The sequence below is a fragment of the Physella acuta genome, unplaced genomic scaffold (assembly GCF_028476545.2).
Source record: "Physella acuta isolate Inbredline_101_S28 unplaced genomic scaffold, ASM2847654v3 ptg000201l, whole genome shotgun sequence".
Lineage (NCBI taxonomy): Eukaryota > Metazoa > Mollusca > Gastropoda > Physidae > Physella > Physella acuta.
The window spans coordinates 366,187-384,205 of record NW_026731720.1 but is presented as its reverse complement, the minus strand read 5'-3'; the positions used below and the strand labels follow the sequence as shown (position 1 = coordinate 384,205).

General features: G+C 37.2%; 1 long non-coding RNA gene across 3 annotated transcripts; it reads right to left on the bottom strand.

The window, feature by feature from the left end:
- Positions 1-503: 503 nt before the first annotated feature.
- LOC131937165 (uncharacterized) lies at positions 504-5,094 on the bottom strand. Of its 3 annotated transcripts, none has more exons than XR_009386170.1 (4): positions 4,965-5,094; positions 4,724-4,848; positions 2,814-2,942; positions 504-626 (listed from the first exon to the last, which is right to left on the bottom strand). It is a non-coding gene; the product is annotated as an uncharacterized LOC131937165 (long non-coding RNA). The 3 variants fall into 3 exon arrangements; XR_009386168.1 differs by having other exon boundaries at positions 4,984-5,094; XR_009386169.1 differs by having other exon boundaries at positions 5,003-5,094.
- Positions 5,095-18,019: the final 12,925 nt, after the last annotated feature.

Genomic DNA, 18,019 nt, shown 5'->3' with positions numbered 1-18,019 from the left:
CATAATACTTTCCCCTCACCATTATCCTCGTAACATACACATTTGTTGCAATCGTCGGACGGTATGACACCTACCTTGTATATCTAGAACACAAATCTTAATGAAACAGTAATTTAAATATGTGCTTATGTACTCCTATAGCAATGTATGCCTACAGCATTAAATCAACAACAGAATTGTTATTAACGTGCAGTCTTATTTTAAAAAGAAATAATTGTTCTTATTAAGTTATTCTGGTATGTCTTGTCTGATCTGGTATGTCTTATTTTGTCTGTCTCGAATGTCTGGTATGTCTTGTCTGGTGTGTCTTATTTTGTCTGTCTGGAATGTCTGGTATGTCTTGTCTGGTGTGTCTTATTTTGTCTGGAATGTCTGGTCTATCTGGAATGTCTGGTGTGTTTGTCTAGTCAGTCTGGTCTGTCTGTTCAAGGCCATCAAATTTTGTTCCTAGAGAAAAATAAACATAAAGGCTACACAATGCACCAAAAAAAAATGACCTGTCCATTGTGTTGACACGTGACCTCAGGTTTTGGAGTGCATGGCTTTATGTCACATTTTAGATTAGGCCCAACACAGTGGCACTCGTTGCACTCGTTAAACTTTACTTGGGATCCTTTCTTGTATTTCTAGAAAACAGATTCAGCTTTATGAAACTGGTCTCAATCTTTGTTTATACACAACACAATATTAATACATGCATATAAAATAAATGATAAACACGTAGCTGATAAATTGATCAGTGATATGTCCACCACATATAACCCTTCATATGATTTTGATGGTTTGTATGTTTTTCTGGGAAACCATACCATAGTAAGATTTTCCAAGAGGTTGTTTCTGTCTTGGCTATCAATAGTATTTTCAAAAGCAACGAGTAATGCATATATGGGCTCTTCCATTCATAAATTTGCTCTAGCATTTGTCTCTCAGATTGATACTACTGCGTTATTTCGTCTGCAGCTTTGAAGATTCTGTCTAGAAAGATCCTTATATTTTACCGGACAGTGGTAGAAATGTGATGCCTCGCCAGATTTCACATTATTTTTTATTTCCGTGCAAAACATTTCTGTGTCTGTGGTTTCTGCTTTAACCATTTCTTCACTGATACAATTTATACCCGGTGTCTTTCCTTATTTTATTTTTTATAAGCTTTTATTTAACTCACTGTCTCTGTCTAGATCGAAACACCCGAGCGAAATTACGTGGATCAAGGCATGAGGACAATGCAACATGACGTTAAATTTGACTTAATGAGTTACCTAATTATTTTTTTATGAATTAATTAAAATTGTGTCCAAATTAGTCTCATCAAACTATTCCGCACTATTATACACGCGTCATCACGTTCATTGGGTGCGCAATAGTTTTTAGTCATGTAACTCTATTGTAAATTTAGAACATTTAAAGTACTGAAAAAAAAATTCATAAAAAACGTTTTAATAGCAAGCTTTTGTGTAATGATGCACTAAAAATAGAAAATAAAGTATACACTACTATTTAAATAACTATAAAGAAAAGCGTGGGTCTCTTCCTAAGTATTGATAAAGGTATCCAATAGATACTAAAGTGACCCACGCTTTTCTTAATAGTTATTTAAATAGTAGTGTATTATTTATTTTTTTACTTTTGATCAATTTTTTTGTATAGCTGCTTTCACTTCTGATATTTGTATGGGTATCATTATCTAGTTCTTTTTGGCTTTGTTGTATATATCAATGTGTTGGGCTTGTGGTGGTCTGTTTAGTAGTCCTGTAAAATATTCCTTCCATCTCTTGATTTTCATTTTCGCCTACCAATTTTTCCCGTTAGAGGTCCATTCTTTCCATTGTTTTGCGTCATACATTTTAATTGACGAACCTTTTCTAATACCTTAACTGTAGCTATTTTTTTTTATTTTTTTTTTGTTGAAAAATAAAGATATTTTATTTTAAAAAACAACAGAAAATAATTTAGTTTAAAAAAACAGTAATTAATGGGGTTTTTTTTTACATTTTTACTTTCTCGAATACGAATGATAAAGGAAGTAAGGTAATCAAAATCGAGATTTTAGTACCGTTATAGCTAGGCTGGTGAAATTTCATATACAAGTTCTGTATCAACTTTTCAGCGATTTCCGCCAACCGGAAGTGGCACTTTTTCTACTTTTGGTTTTTCCAATGTGGTTTTACCCCGATCCACTTCGGTGGACGATATATTTGGTGTCAACCCCTTAACTTTTTGTCGAAACGTGTCAAGTTGTGCATCCACTTATAGAAAGCGTGTAGGGGCCTAACTTTAACATTTATTAATTAAACTGGAAAAATCATTGTATTTGTAGTAAATTATTAAATTTGGTGTCATCCCCACCGCCACTCCAGACGTGGGTGGACGGTTCAGTTATTACAATTCTCAAGAAAAGCTTTTCCTCAGGCAAATTTTGCAACGTTTAGTTCTATGCCCCCCCCCCCCCCCCTCCAACCCCCTCCACCCGGTGATAGCTTTAAACTGTGCACGTGTATAATCGGTTATAATTACAGCTGGATGTAGCATTGTTCCCTATATCGTTGGCAGGTTTACGGCATGGTGTTACCCCCCCCCCCCCCCACCTCCCGTCAGGATTTGTCATTTGCTCTAAATTAAAATAGTTTTAAACTATAATTTATCATTTACTTAACTGAAATGATCGTTGTTTTTTTTTCTATATTTATTTGCAATTATCGTTGCCTTGATTCCAGCACCCTAAACGGTTGTCCGTCCCCCCCTCCCCCGTAACCCCTCGCTACGCCTCTGCACTACTGCCTGCTTTAAACAATAACATGACTACACGAACTGACCTTTCCATTGAGTTCACATTTGTCTTCTAGTATTTTCTTGCACGGCTTTAAATCGCATTGTATATTAGGCCCAACACAGAGGCAATTGTTGCAATCGTTGAACGGAACAAGGTCTCCTTTGTTGTATGTCTATAAAACAATATAAAAACCTTTCTAATAACAAGCTTTTAATTGCACTGAAAATAAGAAAATAAGGCAAAATATACTTTCTTTAATAAAAATGTTGGTCGTTCATGAGATCTCTTAATTATTTTAGCCATTAACAGCCATCACCATACTTGTTTATTTAAAAGGTTAACAATTGTTTTATTTTTAAATTGATGTGTAGTTTGTGTGCACATAAACAGCTATAACATGGTGTTAATTTTTACTTTCTTGTAAACAGAGTATACATGAAGTATTGTAATCGTGATGAATAATGAACAGTTATTTTGACACTTTTTTATCTCCCTACTTTATCGTGCACGGAATATAGAATATAAATATAAAGGATGTGCATCTCATGTATCGTGCGAAAAAATCTAAATCCAGATTTTTGTCAAATGTGTAGGGCCCTATCTTTTACAACCTTACGGAGCCAATGTGTATGAGTGTGTTTGTGTGTGTATGGGGGGGTGCATTTGTCTGTGTGTGTCTTTGTGTGACTGTGTGTTTCCTATAACCAGTGCCGGCGCCAGGTTATTTATCGCCCTAGGCAATACTTATTAAAAGCGCCTCCACCCGCATTTTTTTCGTGCCCCCGTATTATCAGTGGCGTAGCGACCCTTCCCGGCGCCCGGCGACAAACTTTTGATTTGCACCCCCCTCAAACTTTCGATTTTCAGCCCCCCCCCCCCCCCTCAAACTTTCAATATTTTTTTCCAACCCATTTTGGAGCCTTCCTACGGACAGCACCCTAGGCGACCGCCTAGTTCGCCTTATAGGTAGCGCCGGCCCTGCCTATAACTTAGTACCGATTCAGTCTTGCTAACCAAATTTCATACATGAGTATTAAATCCAATTTGTAGTTTTCTTTCAACTTTTAAGCGATTTCCATTTACCGTAAGTGGCACTGACTGTGGTTTCTCAAAAGAGTATTGCTTGACTACCGTTTAAGTTAGGTAGACGGAATTTTAAATATAAATATTAAATTGTATGCGACGGCAGTTGTTAACTTGAACTATTTCCGAACCGGAAGTGGTACTTTACTTTATTTCTGTTTAACCCGATAATATTAGTACTATTTCAGTTAGGTGGACGAATTTTTTTTAAATAGGTATCAGATCTTATCTTTGGATTACTTTCAAATTTTAAAATTTTGATTGGACCAAATTAGTAGGCATTTCTATCCAACTACTCAACAAGCGTCATCACGTTCAATAGGCGCGCAATGGTTTTTAGTCATGTAACTCTACATGTTTTGTTTACAATAAAGTCTAAGTAGGGCCTACTGAAAAAAAATGCATTAAAAAAACGTTTTAATAACAAGCTTTTATGTTATAATGCACTTTAGTACCTATTGGATACCTTTACTAAAATTTGAGAAGTGACCCACGCTTTTCTTTATTGTTATTTAAATAGTAGTGTATAATTTATTTTCTACTGTTTGTGCATTGTTACATAAAAGCTTCTAATTAAAACGTTTCTTTTATGAATTTTTTTTTATTAATTAAATCTCGTGATATGAAAAATGGTACATTGACAACATTGAAATTAGCTTAGGTGCGTCTGGTTTTCATAGAACATCGTGATTGTATCTGACAAGGAGGCTAGAGGGAAGGTCTTTAAGGCTTTGGAACAGTTCTCAGAGGGTCAAAACTTCTTTCATTTGTCATTGTGGCAAATGTGGGACCAAACAAAATGTTAAGCTTTATCTATACACAGTATGCGAACATTTTCTCCAATTTTAAAAATAGAAAATAAAATCTTACAACACTGTCGTGAATGCAATTTTCAGCAACAGCACATCCAACGAACACAGCAACAACCACCGTGAACAGGTATTTCATTTTGCTTGTTTTGTTGAATAAAGAATTATCCAGAAACGTGTCAGTAACTAAATAAATATTATATATATATATATATATATATATATATATATATATATATATATATATATATATATATATATATATATATATATATATATATATATATATATATATGATTTACTTATAGTCTAGACTCTAACTCAGTAGTCACAAATATACAGTGAGATAATTTTCAATGTATAGATGTTTAGAAAGACTGCAGTCAGGTTATGTAGTAACATATAACACATCTGCCTCTTCTGTAATCGCTGGTAAGTAAGAGGGGAACGCCGACAGTGTACATAATCGTAGCTATAAAGAGGGGGACACCGACATTGTACATAGGCGTAGCTATAAAGATCGGGGACACCGACATTGTACATAGGCGTAGCTATAAAGAGCGGGACGCCCTCAGTGTCGACTATAGGGTCGTCACTGCACAAGTCGACGTCTACTAGTGCAGTGGCGTAACAGATCATTGAGGGGGGAGGGGGAATGGACTTTACTTTGGGGGTAGAGGGAGCAGCAAGTCGAGATAAAGCGCTATGCTACGAAGTAAACCAAGCCAGAGTAAAAATCACAACACAAAAAACACTACCTGCGATTTTGTGATCCTTATAAAAAAAAAAATTCGTTTCAATTTTATTTCATAGCTAAAACATATAAAAATGTTTTCTAATTAAAAAAAAAAAATGAACTGAAAATAAGAAAAAACTATATTTTAATTGCACTTACTATGAACTATCATTTTTAAAAAATAAATTAAAAAGACAATTATTGTCCAAAAAACTAGCCTAGTCTGAGTTTTAAAGTGTAATTTGTAGCAGTTTGCGCTACAATTTCCACCCTACCTAACAGAATTGCCCCAAGCAACTCGCTTTTATCATAAGCTATTTTACGGATCAGACAGAAACCTTAAAATCGGCGATAATTATTTTTCTTTGATCCAATTATTCCAAGATGTTTCGCAATAACGTAAAAGCTCCTGATCTCTGAGTCTTTCCGATGTAACTGTATTTCATAACGCCATTCCTGGACTACGCTCCTGTTTAAATAATTTATTTATAATGTTATTTCGACATACATTAATTCCAATATACCGATACTCTGAACACGTAATATTACTGCACGTAATACCAAACAATGATAAATGTTAATTACCAGTATACTATTAGTAAAGTAATTTGCATAGTTAATTAGCAGTTAAACTTAAATAGGAAAAAATAATCAGCATATGACTAGTTAGTAATATATACAATTCAATGTTGTTTTGTACTATTTGTAGACATATGTCACGTATTTAATATAATCCCGGTTCGCAGTTAAAATACGTGAAATAATTTATGTATCGGTGTACTGTCAAATTAGGACTTACTGAGGAATTCGGGATTTAGATAAAACTGCAATAAATGTTTTGATGTTGTAGAAAGATAATCTGGGTTTTTAATCCTAAAAGTAATTATAAGGAATAAATTAATAAAATTCAACAAATTTTGTTTCGGAAAAGTCAAACACAATCAGCATACACAAAACGTCATTTCTTTAGCCGGGCTTTGTTCCTCGTCATTTAGCCGGGCTTTGTTCCTCGTCATTTAGCCGGGCTTTATTCCTCGTCATTTAGCCGGACTTTGTTCCTCGTCATTTAGCCGGGCTTTGTTCCTCGTCATTTAGCCGGACTTTGTTCCTCGTCATTTAGCCGGGCTTTGTTCCTCGTCATTTCACTAGCCGGGCTTTGTTCCTCGTCATTTCACTAGCCGGGCTTTGTTCCTCGTCATTTCACTAGCCGGGCTTTGTTTCTCGTCATTTCACTAGCCGGGCTTTGTTCCTCGTCATTTAGCCGGGCTTTGTTCCTCGTCATTTAGCCGGGCTTTGTTCCTCGTCATTTCACAAGCCGGCTTTGTTCCTCGTCATTTCACTAGCCGGGCTTTGTTCCTCGTCATTTCACTAGCCGGCTTTGTTCCTCGTCATTTAGCCGGGCTTTATTCCTTGTCATTTAGCCGGGCTTTGTTCCTCGTTATTTAGCCGGGCTTTGTTCCTCGTCATTTAGCCGGGCTTTGTTCCTCGTCATTTAGCCAGGCTTTGTTCCTCGTCATTTCACTAGCCGGGCTTTGTTCCTCGACATTTCACTAGCCGGGCTTTGTTCCTCGTCATTTCACTAGCCGGGCTTTGTTCCTCGACATTTCAGTAGCCGGGCTTTGTTTCTCGTCATTTCACTAGCCGGGCTTTGTTTCTCGTCATTTCACTAGCCGGGCTTTGTTTCTCGTCATTTCACTAGCCGGGCTTTGTTTCTCGTCATTTCACTAGCCGGGCTTTGTTCCTCGACATTTCACTAGCCGGGCTTTGTTCCTCGTCATTTAGCCGGGCTTTGTTCCTCGTCATTTAGCCGGGCTTTGTTCCTCGTCATTTAGCCGGACTTTGTTCCTCGTCATTTAGCCGGGCTTTGTTCCTCGTCATTTCACTAGCCGGCTTTGTTCCTCGTCATTTCACTAGCCGGGCTTTGTTCCTCGTCATTTAGCCGGGCTTTGTTCCTCGTCATTTAGCCGGGCTATGTTCCTCGTCATTTCACTAGCCGGGCTTTGTTCCTCGTCATTTAGCCGGGCTTTGTTCCTCGTCATTTAGCCGGGCTTTGTTCCTCGTCATTTCACTAGCCGGGCTTTGTTCCTCGTCATTTCACTAGCCGGGCTTTGTTCCTCGTCATTTCATTAGCCGGGCTTTGTTCCTCGTCATTTCATTAGCCGGGCTTTGTTCCTCGTCATTTAGCCGGGCTTTGTTCCTCGTCATTTCACTAGCCGGGCTTTGTTCCTCGTCATTTCATTAGCCGGGCTTTGTTCCTCGTCATTTAGCCGGGCTTTATTCCTTGTCATTTAGCCGGGCTTTGTTCCTCGTCATTTCACTAGCCGGCTTTGTTCCTCGTCATTTCACTAGCCGGGCTTTGTTCCTCGTCATTTAGCCGGGCTTTGTTCCTCGTCATTTAGCCGGGCTTTCTTCCTCGTCATTTCACTAGCCGGGCTTTGTTCCTCGTCATTTCACTAGCCGGGCTTTTTTCCTCGTCATTTCACTAGCCGGGCTTTGTTCCTCGTCATTTGAGTGGAACCCCCCTAGGAAAGTGGAAGAGAGGGCGTCCAAGACAGATCTGACGGCGGAGTCTTCAAGAACTGTAGCCAACGGGGATGTCTTGGGAGACGGCAAAATTAATAGCCAGGGATCGAAGGAAATGGTGAAGGCCCTATGTTCCAAAAGGAGCAAAGAGGACTGAGTCAAGTCTAAGTCAAGTAACTCCCAATACAGATATGTCGATGCTCGGAGCACATTTAATTAATTTACCAGTATACGATTAGTAATTTAATTCGCATGGTTAATTAACAGGTAAGTTTAGACAAACTTATCAAACAGTAGGTTATTTTATTTAATAATAGGAAAAATATTCAGCATATCACTAGATTAGTTAAATATACGATTTATTGTTGTTTTGAAGAAAAATATGTTACGGATTTAGAATAATCCCGGTACGAAGTTATAATATCTTAATGAAATAATTTATGTATCGGTGTACTGTAAATTTAGGACTTAACGAGGAATTCGGGATTTAGACAAAACTGCAATAAGTGTTTTGATGTTGTAGAAAGATAATCTTAGAATTGATCATGCGAAATAAATTAATATAATTAAACAAATTGTGTATCCGTTGACACAAACACACAATATATTAGGCACATTTTTGAAATATTACTCACACAGTATACGAAAGTCGACTGTCGTTTTAAAAAGGGGCAGGACTGGGGCCAAATATTCGACTCAGTGTTTTATGAATCAAACCTTAAAAGTTAATACCAGCTGTCGAATACGGTATGCGGCCTACCGGAGCACAATTATTACCCGACACCATACAACTTGGGTGGAATTCACCCATTTTCATTTTTTAACAGTTTGCCATAGGCGTATTGGGTAACCTGCCCTCCACACATCAATAAATGAAAATGTATTCAAAACATTTTGTTGAACGTTTTTAAGAAGTACCATCGCATTACTCATTGGCACTTAACCCCCCCCCCCCTTCGGTTCGCCTACTGAACAACAACTATGCATGCTAACACTAATATGATACATGTGTAGTATTGTTGTAATACTACCATAAGACACAATCAATAATGCCATAATGCGCATCGACACTTTTTTACTTTCTCGTATATACGAAGTATAGAAAAAGTATTGTAATCGTGCACAAATATCACTTGAAATTTTAACAATTTTCACCGTATTACACCTAAGTCCTTCATCACATCCGAAGTATAGTGGACTTGTTTTAATCGGGCAAAAATTATCAATCCAGATTTATCAAAATTAAGAGGTTTTATGCGTAATCCAGTCTGAAAAACTGGGCTTTGCAATTCTGTCCGTATGTCTGTGTGTCTGTCTGTCCGTGTGTAAACACGATAACTTGAGTACCGTTACAGCTAGGTTGATGAAATTTCATATATAAGTATTTTATCAAAATCGTAGATCCGTATCAACTTTTGAGCGATTTCCGATAACCGGAAGTGGTACTTTTTCTACTTTGAATTTTTCAAAAGCCTATAACTTGAGTACTATTTCAGATAGATAAATGAAATTTCACATGTAAGTAAAAGATCTAATTCTAATTTTATTCTATTTTTAAAACTTTAAGTATTTAAAATGGATTATGTCTATAGCCCGAGTTCCCATCCCCTGTTGTTTTATATAAGAATATTCGAGAAAGTTTAGGGGAGATCACTCCCGGTTTATTTTGTATATAACGTCTCCATTGTTTTCCTCTATGGAAATGTTATACGTGTGGATTCCACTGACAATGTACACCAACGCTGGCAAGTCACGACATTCGGAGAAGGTTAGATGTGATTGTATTGGCGAGCAGATAGACTGGAACTTTAAATAAACAAGGACGAGTAGTTAAAAAAGTGCCTATCAAACAACTGCAAAAGAAGATCGTGGATCCAGTAGTTGGGAACTAGACTACTAGTAAGGCTAAATGGTAGCCACGTCACCCGGATGATGCGAAGGCGTTTACAGTTAGTTATATTGGTTGCAATATGCCCGGGGGGGGGGGTGTAACGTGTAGATATAAATAGTTTTATGTAGCCTCGGCCTAAAGTTCGCATAATGGCGTTTCTGCTGCTAACCTTTAAGTATCGAGTCCTAGGCTAGTACGGCGTCTACCAAACTGACGTTACCTGACAAGGGTTCAGAGTTTCTTCCAGGCATCTTTTCTGGGGGGCTTTGCCCGCCCCCCCCCCCCCCCCCTCCAGAACGAAATGAAATTCATATTATTTATATAGAACATACTTTTAGTAGTGCCCCCCCCCCCCCCGGAGAAAAAAAAAGTCTGGAAGAAACACATGGGTTGAGGCAAATAAAGGCTTTGTGTAACCACACTAGGTTACAGAAACAGGTGACCTAAACTTCTTAGTACATAATGTGTAGCTTGAAATACTTTACATTACCATTCTGAAGAACGACTGTTAAGATACTAAGGGCGATGCAAGACTAGCATTGTAATCTATTTAGCCTACGGTGTTCTATTTAATAAGCCAGTGTATTTTGGTGTAGCCCGACCATATCGCAATAACTGTAGAACCAGATATGTATCAATACATATTTATAACAAAGATACATCGACTGAGGCATTCTAAATAAATGTTCTTACTTTTAAATGTACTATTGGTTCTAGAGACTAATAATTATTTCAACAAAAATATTTTCTTTATGTGACCCTAGCACTGTTACAGCCACCATTGGATCGCATATAATATAAATTAATCACAGAAACAGACTTGTACGTGTTAAGAGCTATGGTTATTCTTTATTTCTATATACCCAGACCTACTGTGTCATAATTTATTTTTTGTTATTTTTTTTTAAAGATGCATTTTCAACAGATTGTGAACCCCTGCATTCTTATGATCAAACGGGTTTAAGACTTACTAGTTATAGGCATACAGATTACTTAAATTCGAAAAAGCGTTGTCCGTTCACAACCCCCCCTCCCCCACTTTGATATACTTATCAAGTAAGCTTTTTTATCAGACATTTTTGGTGATGTTTTAACAATGTACAAAATTTGTTTTTAACTTCGCCTTTTTAATTTTATCAATAACAGAGAAAAGCCAATTTCAATGCAATTAATTTAAATGATGTACTTATTTTTGAGGTTTGAAAAAAGAAAATTGAGTCTGTTCTCTGTGTATTTGAGTTCAAAGATTGAGTTTGGGACATATACTTTTAGATATAATCTCTCAAACATGGCACCTTTTAGGGTGTTGGAAAAGTTAAAAAAAAAACTTTTTTTTACTAATTGAGTATAATATAAACAAATTTAGTACCCACTATCTTAGAATGAGTTCTTGACATAAGCTTTGGGACTGTTTAAGAAATCAGTTTGACAACCCTAGTTAAACAGGGAACTTGATGACAGCCACAACTGCCTCAGAGAAAGTGCAGAATTCCACTGACACCCTGAGACAAGATTTTCTTCTGAGCTGGGTGGACTCTGGACCAGAGCCCAGCATCAAAACTCTTATGGTGGCAGTTGTTACCTCTACCATTCGACATCAACATCCCAGCCATTAGAGGCTTATACGATCTTCTTTCAGAAAATGATAATAAATTGATACTATAATTACTGTGTGCATCAAAAACATCATAGTATCATATTAAGTAATAGATAGAAAAGAAAAAAACTAATTAAAATAAAATTTAAACTTTTATTTTTGAATACCATAGATAGAAGGATTTCAGTGGATGAAATTGACATTTTATAACTGCATGTTATGAACATTAATGGTCAGTTGGCTGTGTTGATAGGTCAAACCCTATAGGCTGGCATGTGGTCAGATTGGCTAGCTGATCTGTCCTAGAGATCTCCCACAAACTGTTATCTTTGGGATAAAGATGTGTAGCACATTCTTTGCAAGAAAAGGGGAAAGGTTGCAAGCTGCTGTCTAAAGATTAAAAATACTTCATCTAAGGTTGATAAAACTGAATACAACAATACTATATAGGAAGTAAGAGAAAAAAAATGAGAAAACATTTTAATGCAATGTGAGAACTAGCAAACAATTGGAAGCAAAATAGGGAAAAAAACTGAAATAGTTTTTCTTCAAATACCAAAACTATTTACCTCTACTTGCCTGATCCTCAACCCTGGTATAGTTACTTGGTGTAACCACTTCAAGCAGACCATCTTTTCATTGGCTAGTTGTTACACTAACATGGTGACAGCACTGATGAACCAGCAAACAGCTAAAAGAAAATCTACATAATATGGTTATAAGAATGTGGTTTCTTTGCACCAGGTTAAAGTATCAGTCCTACATATAAATTTGCTGAAAGCATAGCTAACATTTACTATCAAAAGAAAAATTAGGTATTATAAGTAAGAAGTATGTAGCATTTATCTATAATGAGAAGACATAAATATTTTTGGAAAAAAGTGTTCCTCTTATTGCATTCCTATAACAGTGAAACATTGTTAGATCGTATTTTGGGAGTGTGTTTTAGAGATTGCATCAGAAAGAGACAGGAGCTGTGCGCATGCGTGAGAGGAAGAGATGAGAGAGGTCTAGAACATGGCGTAAGTTGGCTGTACACGCTGTCTATGTGGAGACAAAATAAATGTATATAATATAAAAGAAGGCTCGTCTTGTAATTTCGTATGTGATAGATGAAAGGTAGGGAAAAGGCCTGTGGCAAATTTATAGCGTGAACCCAGTCACACACAAAAACACTGTGACAATTCCCATAATAGGCCTGTAATTTATCAATAGAGATCTTTCTTCTTCTTCTTCGTTCTTAATTATTAGTGTTGAAGGGGATCGAGATTTATCTGCCGTGGGTTTGAACTCGAGACTTTGTTCGAATTTATCAACCATGAGCTTCTTGCCGACTCGACCACGCCTCCAACACAATTAAGCGTTACGTGTCAACTGGTTATGCGCCATTGAGGCCTTTGACTCCGATTTCAGCCTGCTTTTCTTTTTGGATTTGCTTCCATAGCCTTTGTCCAACCAAGAACAAACTACAAGGCAGCAGTTGTTTTAATTTTGGAGTTGTCTCTCCTAGAAGAGTGGCTGTCTCCAGCTAACGAGCCTCATCTGCCCGAGGGTTCGAACTCGAGACTTTTCGGTTTAGCAACCATGAGCTTTACCGACTCGACCACGCCGACCCCATCAATAGAGATAAGCTAGATGGACTAGGTGGGAAGGGTAGTCTTACTTCTTTTGTGTTCTTTTTTAGGTTTTACTAATTTTGTGTTAGCATTCTCATATCTATTTCCTGTCTTGTGCTTAGACCTCAGTAAAATCTCTGTAAAACAACTTCCTGCCAATCCATGAGTTAGACATTGGCTTCAAGGGCACCCCGTCAAAAGAGCGCACGACAAAAGAGCGCCGACATAAGAGCGCAGACAAAAGAGCACAGACAAAAGAGCGCAGACAGAAGAGCGCAGACAAAAGAGAGCAGACAAAAGAGCGCAGTCAATTATAAAAACACATGTTGTAAGCTAAACAAATATGGCATTAAACAATCGGCGGTACGATAAAACGACATGTGTTTATTTATATATTGTGGTTGATATGGTATAAATACAGTTTGAAAATATTTCTAGCCCAAGTAACATGGAGAAGATAGAATCATAAAAAGGGAAGGTTATTATGTTGATTGAAGGCTACAGATATCGAAAGCACAGAGCAAATGCTGATGGAAGTACGACATGGAGATGCTGCAAGAAAGATGGCTGCCGAGGACGGATGAAAATGCTGAACGATGTTGTTCTGTCATCATTGGAACACAATCATGCTCCTGATCCGGCTAAAAACGAAGCAGCGAAAACGGGCAGTGGAAGGGGTGGAAAAACCAAGGCAGATTATTCAACAAGCCAAAGAAAGAATTTCGATGGAAGTAGCACCTCATTTGCCGGCATACGTCGCTTCACAACGTGCAATAGAAAGACAGAGAAAACGCAAGCAGCTGCCATACCCAAATCCGCAGAACGTTGAGGATATAACAATTCCTGAACCTCTTCAAACGACAACAAGAGGGCAAAATTTCGTCTTGTGGGATTCCGGACCGACTGACGTTTACAGAATGATGATGTTCAGAACAATGGATAATATCAATCGTCTACAGCAAAATGAACATTGTTTTGTGGATGGAACTTTCAGAGTTGCACCAGTAATCTTCTATCAGGTATTTACAATTCATGCTTTAATAGATAACAAGGCAGTGCCGTTGGTTTATTGCCTCATCCAGGACAAGACCGAAGCAACATAGAGTTTTTGAGAAAATTGTGGAACTTCTACCAACCGTGAATCCAGCAAGCTCATGTCTGATTTTGAGAAAGCCACACAGAATGCAATTCAGCACGTGTTTCCCAATGCACACGTCTTGTTGGTTGTCTATTTCACCTAGGACAATGTCTCTTGCATAAAGTGCAAGATTTAGGCTTATCGCAACTGTATCACGACAACGAGAAATGTCAAATGACAGAGAAGATGCTGCTTGTTCTTGTAAATGATGTCTGTACTGCATTCGAGCATTTAGTAGAAGCTAGTCCTGCAGAAACGTGCGGCGTCAAACCGGCCCGTGACAAAACGGCCCCGTCAAAACAACCCCGACAAAATAGCCCCGTCAAATCGACCCCGTCAAAAGGTTCATAGACAAATGGATCTCGTCATTTAGGCTCGTCAAAAGGGCTCGCGACAATAACGATTCTAACAAATAGGCTCCCGTCATTACGACAACCGACAATTTGGCTCACATCATTTAGGCTCAGACCAATTAGAGCAGAGCCCCCCCCCCCCCCCCCCCCGTGAATTGATAAAAACTCAGTATTCCCAATGGCATTCCTGTGTTTTTGCTCAAGATCGATTCTGGTGCTTTTGAAGCCTTCAGCTTAAGGTTGCATCACCTTGACAGTTGTTTTTAAAAATATTTAGAGAACAGTGAATATTCCCAGATGTGGAAAGTTATGAAATGTCTGCTAATGCTATCACATGGACAAGCAGCAGTTTAGTACCAACAAAGAGGTAATGGCAAACAATATGTTTGAGAGGTGTTTAATTTCAAAATGAGCAATCTGTGATGACATTGCATCAGTTGGTGGATTAGAAAATATTGTAGTTATCTGGCAACATGCTAGCAGCAGCATCTAGTGCCAGATCAAGGTATAGGGCTTTCCTGGAGGAGACAGCTAACCAAACAAAAGCATTGTCATTGAAAAGAAAGAAGGAAGACGACTATGCAGAAATAGACACCCTGCAAAAAAAAAGAAAATTGGTCTGGAAAGGGACATGGTCTCTCTAACAGAGAGTGCTGATAAGCTGGCAGAAAGCACTGGCACTTTGAATCCAATTCTATGTGTCACTCTGCCAGACAAAAAAAGGAAGAAATTGCCAGCTTAACTGTAGCCAGATGCTAGAGAGAAAGAAATTGTCAGCTTAACTGTAGCCATAGATGCTAGAGTGAAAGAAATTGTCGGCTAAACTGTAGCCATAGATGCTAAAGTGAAAGAAATTTTCAGCTTAACTGTAGCCATAGATGCTAGAGTGAAAGAAATTTTCAGCTTAACTGTAGCCATAGATGCTAGAGTGAAAGAAATTGGTAGCTTAACTGTAGCCATAGATACTAGAGTGAAAGAAATTGGTAGCTTAACTGTAGCCATAGATGCTAGAAATTGTCAGCTTAACTGTAGCCATAGATGCTAGAGTGAAAGAAATCGCCAGCTTAACTGTAGCCATAGATGCTAGAGTGAAAGAAATCGCCAGCTTAACTGTAGCCATAGATGCTAGAGTGAATGAAATTGGTAGCTTAACTGTAGCCATAGATACTAGAGTGAATGAAATTGGTAGCTTAACTGTAGCCATAGATGCTAGTAATTGTCAGCTTAACTGTAGCCATAGATGCTAGAGTGAAAGAAATTGCCAGCCTTTAAAGATTTAGAATCAGTGGATATTTGTATATATTTGTATATATTAACACTGAGCATACTGTACAAAGTGTAAATATAAAATGTGATTAATCAGCACTTGGATTAAATATTAGCATAAGTTAGTAAAATGTGAAAAAAAATCTTCAAAGGATTTATTTTTCCTAATACAGAAGTTTGCTATTTAGCATCATTTTTTGAGGGAGTAGATCCATAAATATGCATATCAACTTTAAATTGTTTAACAAAAATATACATAATGCTTTTTAGAATATTATTTGTTTAATCATGAAATTCATTTTTTTTTTCCAAGGAGGTCAATCAATTGCCAAGAGAATTAGCAGACAACTGACTACAAATGCAAAGAAACTGCAAAAAGCAATAGACAAGAACAACAAATCAGAACAAATTCCAGTTACTTATAATTAAGATACAAATTGGTCTAATTCTTTATGGGTTCAAAATTATGGGAGAGAACTTTTAGAACGGCAAACAATTGACGTGAGTATTTAAAATGTCAGTAAGATGAATTGATCAAAGAAGAAATGATTTCTGTGTGTTCAAAGCTTTTATGAACTTCAAATCACAATGATCAAGCGAGGAGAATAGTTATTACAAAATTTCAACCTAGACTTTTTTTTTGAGATGTTTAGATTAAAATATTTTAATTTTCTTGATTTTCTTACATCTTTTTATCTGTATGCGGAGCTCTCCCTTCATGTATGCGGACGACTTAAAACTGCACCGGACTTCTGTATCCCTCGTGGAGATTCAGCAGTCGTTACAATCGGACTTGGACACTATTCTTGACTTTTGCAAGACCTGGCAGCTTCGGATGAACCCATCCAAGACCGTTTACTGTCTGTTCTCGCTCTCTGACGGGGCAATTTTTCCAAATTTGATGTTTTTAATTAACATGAAATTGTTAATTTTGATAATAGTGAAGATTTTTTTAAGCATAGACTAAAGGCGAGAAAGAATTATTTCTTCTCTAGTCACCCTACTACATTGACATTAGCTGAAAAGATATGCAGAAGTTCTTTAAGAATAAGAATTCCAGCTGATCCTTTATTTTAAAAAGATGCTGGAAAATAGTGCAGAAGAAATACTGTGCCTGAATAAATAAACCGGTAGTGATCTCCCCTAAACTTTCTCGAATATTCTTATATAAAATAACAGGGAATGGGAACTCGGGCTATAGACATGATTTTTAATCCATTTTAAATACTTAAAGTTTTAAAAATAGAATAAAATCTCGTAGACAAATTAATTGCACACCAAGTGAACGCGAAATAAAAAAGCGCATAATAGTGCGCAATATTATTATTACTTTTAAAATTTACATTAGTTTTTTGAGAAATCGGAAGTAGCGTAAAGTACTACTTCCAGTCAACGGAAATGACTCAAAATTTAATAGAAGGTAGAGAATTAGATCTTTTACTTACGTATGAAATTTCATTTATCTATCTGAAATAGTACTCAAGTTATAGGCTTTTGAAAAATTCAAAGTAGGAAAAGTACCACTTCCGGTTATCGGAAATCGCTCAAAAGTTGATACGGATCTACGATTTTGATTAAATACTTATATATGAAATTTCATCAACCTAGCTGTAACGGTACTCAAGTTATCGTGTTTACACACGGACACACACACACACACACACACAGACACACAGACATACGGACAAGATTGCAAAATTATGTTTTTCCGTATCAGTGAGATGCAAAACGTCGAGATTTGCAAAAATCTCGATTTTTTTTTTTTGCACGATTACAAGACTTTCTCTATACTTCGTATATACGAGAAAGTAAAAAGTGGAGAGGCTTGATGCCAGAGAAAACAGGATGATGGAGAGAGAATGCCAGAAACACTCCAGACACATCATCATTGAATCAAAGAATCGCAGGCAATTTTGTCGTAGAGTCTTAACCTCAGCAACTATTGTCAAAATGCTCTGTGAGATCTTTGAGTATTAAGAGAACGGATACATCCCTTTGTCTACACTGTATTCTTTTAGGGTCAAGAAAGGTAAATTCAGTGCTGTTGTAAAGTGAGTTTGTGTACAGGGTCGATGCTGAACGTGATGAACGAGGTATAGATCGAATAGATGAGACAAGGCGGTTTGATCCATTTCTATAATTTTATTACATCAATACATACAGCTACATCAACGGCAGACACAGGACGAAGACTTCCTAACACAAAGATAACAAGACTCAGACTGACTTCTACTATT